At 36.8% G+C, this 14,553-nt stretch overlaps 1 protein-coding gene across 1 annotated transcript in view; it reads right to left on the bottom strand.

The window, feature by feature from the left end:
• ARHGAP42 (Rho GTPase activating protein 42) overlaps positions 1-14,553 on the bottom strand; it is a 316,690-nt gene that overhangs the window by 35,642 nt on the left and 266,495 nt on the right. The gene's annotated exons all lie outside the window — the stretch shown is intronic.

Here is a 14,553-nt window from a genome sequence, read left to right as displayed (position 1 = left end):
AATTATATTACAAAGCTATTCATATATTCTTTTCCATGGGATTCTCAAAACAACATTATAAGGTAGAGAGAAAGCTTTGTAATATTAAGATGGTTCATGACATTGCTGAGAACCTCAGTTTCTTTGTTCCAAGCTTCAAACCAGGATTCTAACATAGATCACCTGAATCCGAGCCCAATATTCTTTCTACTACATTTTTTACCATATGCAAAATAATTCAAAATATGTTTAGTTTACTGAAAATCCCCTAAAGATCCTACATTATGAAATATCAGTTTATTTTCATTGCTTTTGCTAGATTTTAAATCTGTTATAATTTTCTTAAGATTCTCAGGCCAGATCAAATTAGATTACTTGTTTTAAAAAAAAAAAAGTATTTAGGAATACCAAATAACACCTTGAGGAAAAATTCAAATATTTTGTTACTATAATGAAAATTTTCATCACATGTGGTGGAGATATGATATTTCTTAATATTCTCCAGTAATATATGAAAATAATTCAAGTCAATAAAAAATTAAAACTAGCTTCCATTTAAAGATGGTGGATTTGGGGTACCTGGGTGGCTCAGTCAGTTGAGCACCCGACTTCGGCTCAGGTCATGATCTCAAGACTCATGAGTTCAAGACCTCATCAGGCTCTGTGCTGACAGCTCAGAGCCTGGAGCCTGCTTCAGACTCTGTGTCTCCCTCTCCCTCTGCCCCTCCCCTGCTCACGCTCTGTCTCTCTCTCTCTCAAAAATATACATTAAAAAAAAATAAAGATGGTGGGTTAGGAGGCTGGAAGATGGTGGAGCAAGAGGACCCTAAGTTCACACTGTCCCATGAATACAACTAGATAACACTGACATCAGCATAAATAACTCAGAAACAACCCAAAGACTGGCAGAATAAACTCCATATCTAAAGGTAGAGAAGAGTCCACATCAAAGAGGGTAGAAAGGGTGGAGATATAGTGGAGAAGCAAAACAGAGGCAGCCATCTGTGGTCTGGAGGGAGCTGGAAGCACTGAAGAAGGGTGAGAAACAGACTATCACACCAGGGAGCTCACAAGGAAGAGAGGAATCCTCATAACATTTGGCTTTGAAAGTAAAAAGGACTGAATTTACTGACTTCTTACAAACAAGAGGGACTTAAATCCTGGAATTAAAAAAAAAAAAAAAAGCTAGCTCCATTTTGGAAGATCCTGAGGGCAATAGGAAAATAAGTTTCTGCCCTTAAAGAGATAGCAGGACAAATAGCCTTTAAGATACAGGCTAGAAGCAGCACTTTCAAAAGCACCAGGGCATATAGGGGGAAGAGTTATTTACTCATCTCAGAGGGTATCCAGGGGAAGACTTGTCCAGGAACAAAGGAGCTGGAAGGTACCATTGCCCTCTTTCACCCCTCAGCACAAACACATGGCCACCTGCAGAAACTAGCATGCTCTGAATTTCACTACCTAATGTGGTTACACTAAGTCCCACATCCCTGTGCTTCCACTTATCCACTCTTTCCAGTCATGCCTGCCTCAGTCCCAGCACTGTGGGCCCCCTCCCACAGCACAAACCTTGCCAACATTGCCTCTTTCCACCCATGCATTTTGCAAGACTGCAGCTCTGGCAGCAGCAGCTGTGGACCCTGAGGAAACCCTAGGAGCACCTTTGTAAAATTATGCACCCTTTGCATGCAGCTTGGATCCTCAAAGCTGTAGGTCTCATTTTACAAGCATAGCACACCTTGTTAAAACTGCACACCATTTCCAAGCTAGGTACAAAACACTGCCCACAATAGGAAAGACAGCCTCTGCAGACAACTGGACTGAAGGAAAAAGGAACCAGGACAAATGACAAGCACATTCAACACATATAGGAGACACCATGTGAAGCACTAGGTGGGAAACAGGGGAACTGCATTTCAGGGGACTACAAGACCTCTTCTTCATAAGGCCACTACATTCAATAGCAGGAGATATAGCAGAATTTCCTGACACAAAAAAAACAGACTCAGAGAGTTAGGTAAAATGAGGAGAGAGAGGAGTATGTCCCCAATGAAAAACAAAACAAAACAAAACAAGACAAACTAAGACAAATGGATACAAGTAATATGCCTGATTAGAGAATTTAAAAAATGTTCAGAAAGATACTTACTGCACTTGAGAAAAGAGTAGAGAATTATCAGTGAGACCCTTAACAAAGAGACAAAAAAGAGCCAATCAGAGATGAAGAAAACAACAAATGAAGTTAAAAATACACTAGATGAAATAAATATCAGGCTAAAGAAGCAGAAGAATGAATGAGCAACCTGAAAGAAAAAAAAGTTATGCAGAGGATATATATTCCTTATGCAAAGGAAATATATGTTCAGATCCAGGAGGCAAAGAGATCCCCCCCCCAAAAATAATCAACCCAAGGAAATCATCACAGATGTATAGTAATAAAAATGGGAAATATTAATAATAAAGAACCTCAAAGCAGCAAGAGAGAGGCACCTGGTTGGCTCAGTCAGTGGAACATGCAACTCTTGATTTTAGGATTGTAAACTTGAGCCCTGCACTGGGTGTAGAGATTACCTAAAAATAAAATCTTAAAAACAAAATGTTTTTAAAAGCAGCAAGAGAGAAGAACACAGTTACATACAGGGGAAATCCCATAGGCTATGAGTAGATTTTTCAGCAGAAACTTTGCAGTGTATAAGTGACTGACATGCTGTATTCAAAGTGCTAAAATGAAAAAAAATATGCAGCCAGAATTCTCTAGTAAGCATGACTACCATTCAGAATAGAAGAGATAGTTCCATAGACAAATAAAAGCTGAAGGAATTCATGACCACTACACCAGCCCTATAAGAAATTTAAGGAAACAATCTGAGTGGAAAGGAAAGATCGTAAGTAAGAGTATGTAAAGTAGGAAACACAAAAGCAGTAAAAATAAATATATCTGTCAAAATCCATGAAAGATTCACAAAATAAAAGGATGTGAAATAAAGACACCATATACCTGAAACATGGAAGGGAGGGTAAGAAGAAAGAATGGGTTTTAACTTAAGTGACCATCAACTTAATATAAACTACTATATGCAGATGATGTTATACACAAACCTAATGGTAACCAATCAAAACCCAGTATCAGATATACTAAGAATAAAGAGAAAGAAATCCAAGTTTATCACTAAAGGAAGCCAGCAAACTGTGAAAGAGAGAAAAAGAAGAAAGGACCATAGAAAAACTACAAAAATGACCACAAAACAGTAACAAAATGGCAATAAATACCTATCTATCAATAATTACTTTGAAAGTAAATGGACTAAAAACTCCAGTCAGAAGACACAGGGTGTCAGAATAAAAAAATCAACCTGTCTAAATACTGCCTATAAGAGACTCATTTCAGAACTAAAGACCCATACAGATTGAAAGTGAAGGGTTGGAGAAACATTTATCATGCAAAGGGATGTCAAAAGAAAGAGTACTATACTTATGATAAAACAAATTAGACCTTAAAACAAAGACTGTAACCAGAGACAAATGACACTATATAATAATGGAAGAACAATAAAACAAGAGATATAACAATTCTTAATATTTATGTACCCACCATGAAAGCACCCAAATACATAAAAAAGTTAACAACAAACATAAAAGAATTAATTGATAGTAATACAATAATAGTAAGGGATTTCAATAGCCCACTTATATAAAGGACAGATCATACAGACAGAAAATCAACAAGAAAACAGTGGCTTTGAATAACACACTGGACCAGCTGGATTTCATAGTTATATTTAGAACATTCCATTCTTAAAGAGAATAGGGCTGCCTGGGTGGGTCAATCAGTTAAAAGTCCAACTTCAGCTCAGGCCATGATCTTGCAGTTCATGCATTCGAGCCCCATGTCTGACTCTGTGCTGATAGCTCAGAAACTGGAGCCTGCTTCAGATTCTCTGTCTCCCTCTTTCTCTGCCCCTCCCTGACTTATACTCTGTCTCTCTCACCCTCAAAAATGAATAAATATTAAAAAAATAAATAAATAAAAGAGAATACACATTCTTTTCAAGTGCACATAGAACATACTCCAGAATACATCACATATTAGACCACCAAAAAAGCCTCAAGAAATTCAAAGAAATTGAAGTCATACCATGCATCTTTTCTGACCACAATGCTATGAAATTAGAAATCAACCACAAGAAAAATCTGGTAAGAGAACAAATACATGGAGGTTAAAAAACATGCTACTAACCAGTGAATAAGTCAACCAAGAAATAAAAGCAGAATAAAAAATTACTTGAAGTAAAATGAAAATGAAAACCTAATGGTGAAAATGTTTGGGATGCAGCAAGTGATCCAAAGATGGAAGAATACAGGAATGCAGGCCTACCTCAAGAAGCAATAAAAATATCAAATAAATACATAAGCTTATACCTATAGGAGGTAGGAAAGGAGGACCAAACAAAACCCAAAGTCAGCAGAAGGAAGGAAATAATAAAGATTAAAGCATAAATAAATGATAGAGACACTAAAAAAAAAAAATAATAGAAGAGATCAATGAACAAGGAACTGTTTCCTTGAAAAGATCTACACAATTGATAAACTTCTAGCTAGACTCAAAAAAAAAAAAAAAAAGAAAGAGAGGATGCAAATAAACAAAATCACAAATGAAAGAGACGTAACAGCCTCTACCAAAGAAATACAAACGACTTAAGTGAGCATTATGAAAAATTATATGCCAACAAATTGGAAACTAGAAAAAAATGGACAAATTCATAGAGACAGATAACCTACTAAAAGTCAACCAGAAGAAACAGAATATTTGAACAGATTGATAACCAGTAAACAGATTGAATCAATAATAAGAAAACTTCCCAAAAAACAAAACTCCAGGACCATACAACTTCAAAGGTGAATTCTACCAAATATTTAAAGAGTTTATACCTGTTCTCAAACTTTTCTAAAAAATAAAATAGTAAGGGAAACTTTCAAATTTTTTCTATGAGGTCAGCATTACCTGATACCAAACCAGATGAAGACACCACACACCAAAAAAACAGAACTACAGGCCAATATTTCTGGTAAACATAGATATAAAAATCCTCAACAGAATGTTAGCAAACTCATCCAAATACATTAACAAAACATTCACCATAATCTAGTGGGACTTATTCCTGGGGTGCAATGGCAGTTCAATATTCACAAACCAATCGACATGACACATTACAGGAATAGGAAAAAGGATGAAAAACCATATTATCATTTCAACAGATGCAGAAAAAAGCATTTGACAAAGTACAACATCCATTCTGAAAAAAATCCTCAACAAAGTAGGTTTAGAGGGAACATACCTCAAATCATAATAAAGACTTTATATAAAAAACTTACAGAAAACATCATAGTCAATGGGGAAAATTGAGAGCTTTTCCCCTAAGATCAGGAACAAGACAAGGATGTCCACTCTTACCACCTTTATTCAACTTAATACTGGAAGTCCTAGCTACAGCAATTAAGACAACAAAAAGAAATAAAAGGCCTCCAAACTGGTAAGGAAGAAATAAAACTTCCACTATCTGCAAATGACATGATATTATACATAAAAAAACCCTAAACACTCCACCAAAAAATTACTAGAACTAATAAATGGAATTCAGTAGGGTTACGTGATACAAAACCAATATACAAAAATTTGTTTTTTTTTTTTTTAATGTTTATTTATTTTTGAGGGAGAGAGAGACAAAGTATGAATGGGGGAGGGACAGAGAGAGAGGGAGACACAGAATCTGAAGCAGGCTCCAGGCTCTGAGCTGTCAGCACAGAGTCTGATGTAGGGCTTGAACTCACAAACCATGAGTTCATGACCTGAGCCAAAGTTGGACACTCAACTGAATGAGCCACCCAGGTGCCCCAGAAATCTGTTGCATTTCTATACATTAATAATGAAGCAGCAGAAAGAAAAATTAAAAGAAAAACAACTCATTTACAACTGCACCAAAAATAATAAAATAGTTGGGAATAAACTTTTCCAAAGAAATGAAATATACTTCCTATACACAGAAAAATATAAAACACTGATGAAAGAAATTGAAGATGACAGAAAGAAATGGAAAGACATTCCATGCTCATGGATTAGAAGAATAAATATTGTTAAAATGTCTATACTACCCAAAGCAATCTACAGATTTAACACAATCCCTGTCAAAATACCAACAGCATTTTTCACAGAATTATAGAACAAAGAATCCTAAAAGTTGTATGAAATAATAAAATGCCCTTAATACCCAAACAAGTCTTGGAAAAGATAACAAAACTGGAGATCTCACAATACGATACTTCAAGTTATATTAGAAAGTGATAGTAATCAAAACAGCATGGTACTGGCACAAAAACAGACACACAGATCAACAGAACAGAACAGAAAGCCTGGAAATAATTCTAAAATTATACGGTCAATTAATCTTTGAAAAAGGAGGGAATAATTTGCAATGGGAAAAAGATGGTCTCTTCAACAAATGGTGCTGGGAAAAATGAACTGCAAAAGAATGAAACTGGACCACTTTCTTACACCATACACAAAAATCAACTCAAAATGGATTAAGGACCTGAATGTGAGACCTAAAACCACAAAAATCCTAGAAGAGAGCACAGCCAGTAATTTCTCTAACATCAGCTGTACCATTTTTCTTGGTATGTCTTCTGAGGGAAGGGAAATAAAAGCAAAAATAAACTACTGGGACTACATCAAAGCAAAAAGCTTCTGTAGTGCAAAGGAAACAACCAACAAAGCTAAAAGTCAGCCTACTGAGTGAGAGAAGATATTTTCAAATGACATATTTGATCAACGGTTAGTGTCCACAATATATAAAGAACGTATATAACTCAACACCCCAAAACAAATAATCCAATTAAAAAATGGGCAGAAGTCACAGACATTCCTGCAAAGAGAGTACACTTCTCATGATGAGCACTGAGTAATGTATAGTATTGCTGAATCACTATATTGTACACTTAAATCTAATAGAACACTGTATGTTAACTATACTGGAATTAAAATTAAAAACTTAATAAAATATATATTTGTTGAAGAAATACATTCACATACACATAAAAAGAAAAAGGAAGACATAGTATATATGTACAATAAAATATTATTTAGCCATAAAAATACTGAAATCTTGCATTTGCAACAACATGGATGGAGCTAAAGAGTACAAGTTATACAAAATAAGCCAGTCAGAGAAAGACAGATAATATATGATTTCACTAACAGGTAGAATTTAAGAAGCAAAACAAAGGAGCAAAGGAAAAAAAAGGGGGAGAGAGAGAGAGAGAGAGCGCTAAAACCAAGAAACTGACTCTTAGCTATAGAGAATAAACCAGTGGTTACCAGAGGGGAGGTGGGTGGGGGACTGGGGGAAATTGGTGAAGGGGATTAAGAATATACTTATCGTGATGCACACTGAGTAATATATGGAACTGCTGAATCACTATATTGTACACCTAAAACTAATATAACACTGAATGTTAACTATACTGTAAGTAAAATTTAATAAATAATAAAATAAAAACATAAAAAATAAAAATAAAAAAAGATGGAGCATTAAACATTCATATAGCTTAACAGAAATCCAGAATAAAAAATATATATCAGAATTCAAGAAGGGGTGCCAACAATAGGCAAAAATTTTTTAAGAAATCCTAGACAGAAAACCATTGAAACCTTTGAGGATTGAGAAATCCATGGACCAAAAAACTAGAAGTACTGAACTGGAAAGATACTTCTCATGTGTTGTTAGTAAAAAACAAACAAACAAAAAAACCCACAAAGTAATCAACAGACAGTATGACCCAATTTCTTAAACTGTGAAGTTTGAGGATGTGTTTCTATTTTTCCTAGGGAAAAAAAAAAAAAAACACTTTAGAAAGATCTATGCAAGTAAGAAAAAGGAGAACAGAAGGTAGAAATTATCATTTTTATTCACTAGACTTTGAAAGAGTCCAATACTTAAAAAATATATAGTTCTTTAGAACTTTTAAAAAAATAAATAGATTAAATCATTTTAAAATGCCCAAACTAAAAAACGTATTGTTACCCATAGGAACTGGCTCATTTATTTCTCTATTCTCAGGTCCCTAGGTCAAGTAAACAGAATTCAGTCAATGCTTTGGGTTAACTCAACAATACAAGAATGAATAGTCATTAAACAAGCATCTTTTAAGAGTTCACTACATAATTGAAGTTCCTTTTGATTAGCAAGAAGGGATTTTTTGTTTCCAATCAACTAAAAGGCCAATCATAACAATCTACATTCTGGTATTTTGAATATTTATTGAACACAAGAAAACAGGTAAATGGAGAGGTAAGGAATCTATTATTTTCATTCTTCACAACAAAAACTGAGCCAAAAAATGTAACCCTAGGTAGAAACAAGCAGTTTTAAAATCAATTAAAATTGCAAGTTCCTGACATTTACAATATTTGGTTCTGGAGGTCACATTGCTCAACTTTTTGATAAAAATTAAGAAAGAGAAAACCATTTTTTAAAAAATTTTAATAAAACTTGCCTTTGGCAAAGTGAATGAAGACAACTGTGGTATCTATATATGTAGATACATATATATGTGGTATCTATATCTATGTTTATACATGTAATAAACAGAATTTCTTTAAGTATCCACTTGGAGAAGAATAAGCAATAACCAGGCTATATTGAAGGTATAATAGGATGTTTGGCAACACTACCCCAGTCTATTCTAATAAAACAATATTACAGGCTCCCACAAATAATAAAATCTTATATACATTCACTCTGAATGCCAGGCCATTCCATAAGTGCCACTGTATGGATGTGGCCCATGATCTTGTGCTTTAGCTCATTTACATAATATGAATAATTAAAACACTATCAATCAATTCAATGATACGGAAAAATATACTGTGTTGGCAGAAAATAACCATGCATTTTTGTTTTGTTTCCTCTAAACAACCTTTGATACTGCCAAAGGAGTTTCCATAGTGCAGAGATAGCACCTACATTGAATCTGGGGTTGAATCTCAGCTCTAGTATAAACTGCTGTATGAATGGGAACATGCATAATAATGCTTATGAACTCTAGTTCTTTCATTTATAAAATGAGGGAAATGATAACACGTATGTAAAATGAAGAACAAAACCAGGTGAAGCACTGAAAAGCATCAAATAATGTAACAAACCTAATTAAATGCTAGTTTCCTTCTCCATGTGCGCCTTCTATATATTACTGCTATATGAAGAAAAATAGAAGAAAAAAGGATAAAAGAAGTCAGTCATTAGTTCTAACCAGATGAAAGAGATAGTAGTTACTCTCTCATGTACTTGCTGTGTTACTAGGCATAGTTTTAACTTCTTTGTGTATCCGTTTCCTCTTCTACACAGTAAGGATAATAGAATTTTCTTTGTCAGAGGATTGTTCACAGATAAAATATGTTAACATTTGCCAAGCTCCTAGAGTAATGTCTGCAATATAGTAACTACTACAGAAGTGTTGGCTATTAGCTGCAGCAGCAGCTGGAAGAAAATATAAATATCTACATACATAAATTATATGAACAAGGTATTCTTTGGGCATGACTAAAGTCATTGGAGCTTCAGGAACTGTCCACCAGGAGTGTTAAAAAGGCATAATACATTACTTATTTTTAAATAATTGGAGCCAGGCCAATAATCTGTTTCTTGAAAACCACTCAAGCCCTGTAACCTAGCTGGCCACTGAAAAGCAAGTTGGATATTAAAACATGTCTGTACAAGGTGAGGGAAGATGGTGGCATAGGAGGATGCTGGTCTCACCTCATCTTGCTGATCACTTAGACTCCACCCACATTTGCCTAAATAACCCAGAAAACCACCAGAAGACTAGCAGAACAGACTCTCTGCCAAGCATAGACAAGAGGTCCACAGAAGAGGATAGGAATGGTGGAGAGGTGGTGCATGCTACATGGACTGGCAGGAGGGAGCCGGGGCGGTGGAAGGGCAGCCTGCCCGGCAAGGCAGAGCCCCCAAAGTCTGGCTTGCAAAAGCAGAGGGGCTAGACTCTGTGAGTTCTGACAGCCAGCAGTACTTAACATCTGGAACGTTAAAAGTCAACAACTCTGCTCTTGCAGAGTGGGGAGGGTGAGAGGACACTGTGAGGGAGAGTTGTTGAGCCCCAGAAGATAGAGCTCAGCTCGATGGGGGAACAAAGGCGCTGGAAAGCGCCATTTCCCTCTCCCATCCCCCAGCCGAAATTCCAAAGGGAACCAGTTCCCGTCACTAAACTTTCTTTCTTCACAGAAATGCCCAACGCTGTGCTTCTGTGGATCCATCCCTCCAACGGGCCTGCCTCCCTCCTGGTGCTGCAGGGCCCCTCCCACAGGGACCACCAAAGGCAAAGTTAGCTAAGCCTACCCCTCCTGCCCCTGTGCACCTTGCAGATTCACCTTGGCTAATATGCCCTTGGCCAGATCCCATCTAAGCAGCACCACAAACCTGGTAGTATGCAAGTATCCCAGACAAGGGCCACACCACTCCACAGTGAGTCCTCCTCCTGGGAGAGGGGAAGATAAGGTACACACCAGACTGACTGTGGCCCCAGCGGTGGGCTGGGGGCAGACATCCAGACTGAACTGTGGCCCCGCTCACCAACACAAGTTACTCCAGCCAGCACAGGGGAAGAGCCCTGTAGTTCTGCACCACTCCAGGGACTATCCAAAATGACAAAACGGAAGAATTCTCTCAAAAGAAACTCCAAGAAGTAGCGACAGCTAATGAATTGATCAAAAATGATTTAAGCAATAAAATGGAACAAGAATTTAGAATAATAGTCATAAAATTAATCGCTGGGCTTGAAAAAAGCATAGAGAACAACAGAGAATCTATTGCTACAGAGGTCAAGGGACTAAGAAATAGTCATGAGGAGCTAAAAAATGCTATAAAGTGCAAAATAAAATGGAGGTGGCCATAGCATGAATTGAAGAGGCAGAGGAGGGAATAGGTGAATTAGAAGATAAAATTATGGAAAAAGAGGAAGCTGAGAAAAAGAGAGATTAAAAAAATCCAGGAGTATGAGGGGAGAATTAGAGAACTAAATGATATAATCAAATGGAACAATATCCTTATCATATGAATTCCAGCAAAAGAAGAGAGAGAGAAAGGGGCTGAAGGTGTACTTGAACAAATCATAGCTGAGAACTTCTCTGATCTGGGGAAGGAAAAGGCATTGAAATCCAAGAGGCACACAGAACTCCCTTCAGATGTAACTTGAATCGATCTTCTCCAAGACTTATCATAGTGAAACTGGCAAAATACAAGGATAAAGAGAAAATTCTGAAAGCAGCCTGGGATAAACATGCTCTAACACATAAAGGGAGACCAAGGAGACTAGTGACAGACCTATCTACTGAAACTTGGCAGGCCAGAAGGAATGGCAGGAAATCTTCAATGTGATGAACAGAAAAAATATGCAGCCAAGAATCTTTTATCCAGCAAGTCTGTCATTCAGAATAGAAGGAGAGATAAAGGTCTTCCCAAACAAAAACTGAAGGAATTCATCACCACTAAACCAGCACTACAAGAGATCCTAAGGGGGATTCTGTGAGTGAAATGTTGCAAGGAGCTGAGTACCAGAGACATCACTACAAGCATGAAATCTACAGACATCACAATGACTCTAAACCCGTATCTTTCAATAATAACACGGAATGTAAATGGACTAAATGCTCCAACCAAAAGACATAGGGTATCAGAATGGATAAAAAAACAAGACCCATCTATTTGCTGTCTACAAAAGACTCATTTTAGACCTGAGGATACCTTCAGGTGGAAAGTGAGGGGATGGAAAACTATCTGTCATGTTACTGGAAATCAAAAGAAAGCTGGAGTAGCCATACTTATATCAGACAAACTAGACTTTAAATTAAAGGCTGTAACAAGAGATGAAGAAGGGCATTATATAATAATCACAGGGTCTATCCATCAGGAAGAGCTAACATTTATAAATGTGTATGCGCTGAATACGGGAGCCCCCAAATATATAAAACAATCACAAACATAAGGAACCCTATTGATAAGAATGTGGTAATTGCAGGGGATTTTAACACCCCACTTACAACAATGGATAGATCATCTAGACACAGGATCAATAAAGAAACAAGGGCCCTGAATGATACATTGGATCAGATGGACTTGACAGATATATTTAGAACTCTGCATCCCAAAGCAACAGAATATACTTTCTTCTCGAGTGCACATGGAATATTCTGCAAGACAGATCGCACACTGGGTCACAAAACAGCCCTTAATAACTATAAAAGAATTGAGATAATACCATGCACACTTTCAGACCACAGTGCTATGAAGCTTGAAATCAACCACAGGAAAAAGGCTGGAAAACCTCCAAAAGCATGGAGGTTAAAGAACACCCTATTAAAGAATGAATGGGTCAACCAGGCAATTAGAGAAGAAATTAAAAAATACATGGAAACAAATGAAAATGAAAATACAACAATCCAAACATTGGGATGCAGTGAAGGCAGTCTTAGGAGGAAAATACATTGCAATCCAGGCCTATCTCAAGAAACAAGAAAAACCCCAAATACAAAATCTAACAGCACACCTAAAGGAACTAGAAGCAGAACAGCACAGACACCCCAACCCCAGCAGTCGAAGAGAAATAATAAAGATCAGAGCAGAAATAAACACTATAGAGTACAAAAAAACTGTAGAGCAGATAATTGAAACCAAGAGTTGGTTTTTTGAAAAAATAAACAAAATTGATAAACCTCTGGCCAGGCTTCTCAAAAAGAAAAGGGAGATAATCCAAATAGATAAAATCATGAATTAAAATGCAATTATTACAACCAACCCCTCAGAAATATGAGCAATTATCAAGGAATACTATGAAAAATTATATGCCAACAAACTGGACAACCTGGAAGAAATGGACAAATTCCTAAGCACTCACACACTTCCAAAACTCAAACAGGAAGAAATAGAAAACTTGAACAGACCCATTACCAGTGAAGAAATTGAATCAGTTATCAAAAATCTCCCAACAAAAAAGAAACCAGGACCACATGGCTTCCCTGGGGAATTCTACCAGACATTCAAAGCAGACATAATACCTATCCTTCTCAAGCTGTTCCAAAACATAGAAAGGGAAGGAAAACTTCCAGACTCATTGTATGAAGCCAGCATTACTTTGATTCCCAAACTAGACAGAGACCCAGCAAAAAAAGAGAACTACAAGCCAATATCCCTGATGAATATGCATGCAAATATTCTCAACAAGATACTAGCAAATCGAATTCAACAGCATATAAAAAGAATTATTCACCATGATCAAGTGGGATTCATTCCTGGGCTGCAGGGATGGTTCAACATTTATGAAAAGCCCACAGCTAATATCATCCTCCATGGGGAAAAACTGAGGGCTTTCCCCCTGAGATCAGGAACACGACAGGGATGTCCACTCTCACCGCTGTTGTTTAACATAGTGTTGGAAGTGCTAGCATCAGCAATCAGACAACAAAAGGAAATCAAAGGCATCAAAATTGGCAAAGATGAAAGCAAGCTTTCACTTTTTGCAGATGACATGATACTATACATGAAAAACCCAACAGACTCCATGAAAAGTCTGCTAGAACTGATACATGAATTCAGCAGAGTCATAGGATGCAAAATTAATGTACAGAAATCAGTTGCATTTTTATACACTAATAATGAAGTAACAGAATAACAAATAAAGAAACCGATCCCATTCACAATTGCACCAAGAATCATAAAATACCTAGAAATAAACGTAACCACAGATGTAAAAGATCTGTATGCTGAAAACTATAGAAAGCTTATGAAGGAAATTGAAGAAGACACAAAGAAATGGAAAAACATTCCGTGCTCATGGATTGGAAGAATAAATATGGTTAAAATGTCAATACTCCCCAAGCAGTTTACATATTCAATGCAATCCCATTCAAAATTGCACCAGCATTCTTCTTGAAGCTAGAACAAGCAATCCTAAAATTTGTATGGAACCCCAAAAGAGCCTGAATAGCCAAAGTAATATTGAAGAAGAATACCAAAGTGGGAGGCATCACAATCACAGACTTTAGCCTCTACTACAAAGCTGTAATCATGAAGACAGCATGGTATTGGCACAAAAACAGAAACATAGACCAATGGAATAGAATAGAGACTCCAGAATTGGACTCACAAATGTATGGCAACTAATCTTTGACAAAGGAGGAAAGAATATCCAATGGAAAAAAGCCAGTGTCTTTTTTTTTTTTTTAATTTTTAACGTTAATTCATTATTGAGAGACAGAGCATGAGTGGGGAAGGGGCAGAGAGAGGGAGACACAGAATCCGAAACAGGCTCAGGCTCTGAACTGTCAGCACAGAGCCTGACACAGGGCTCGAAATCACAAACTGCCAGATCCTGACCTGAGCTGAAGTCAGACACTCAACATACTGAGCCATCCAGGCACCCCAGAAAGACAGTCTCTTTAACAAATGGTGCTGGGAGAACTGGCCAGCAACATGCGGAAGAATTAAACTAGACCACTTTCTTACACCA

This window comes from Panthera onca, chromosome D1 (genome assembly GCF_046562875.1).
Source record: "Panthera onca isolate mPanOnc1 chromosome D1, mPanOnc1 haplotype 2, whole genome shotgun sequence".
Classification (NCBI taxonomy): Eukaryota; Metazoa; Chordata; class Mammalia; order Carnivora; family Felidae; genus Panthera; species Panthera onca.
This window is presented reverse-complemented; position numbering and strand designations above follow the sequence as displayed.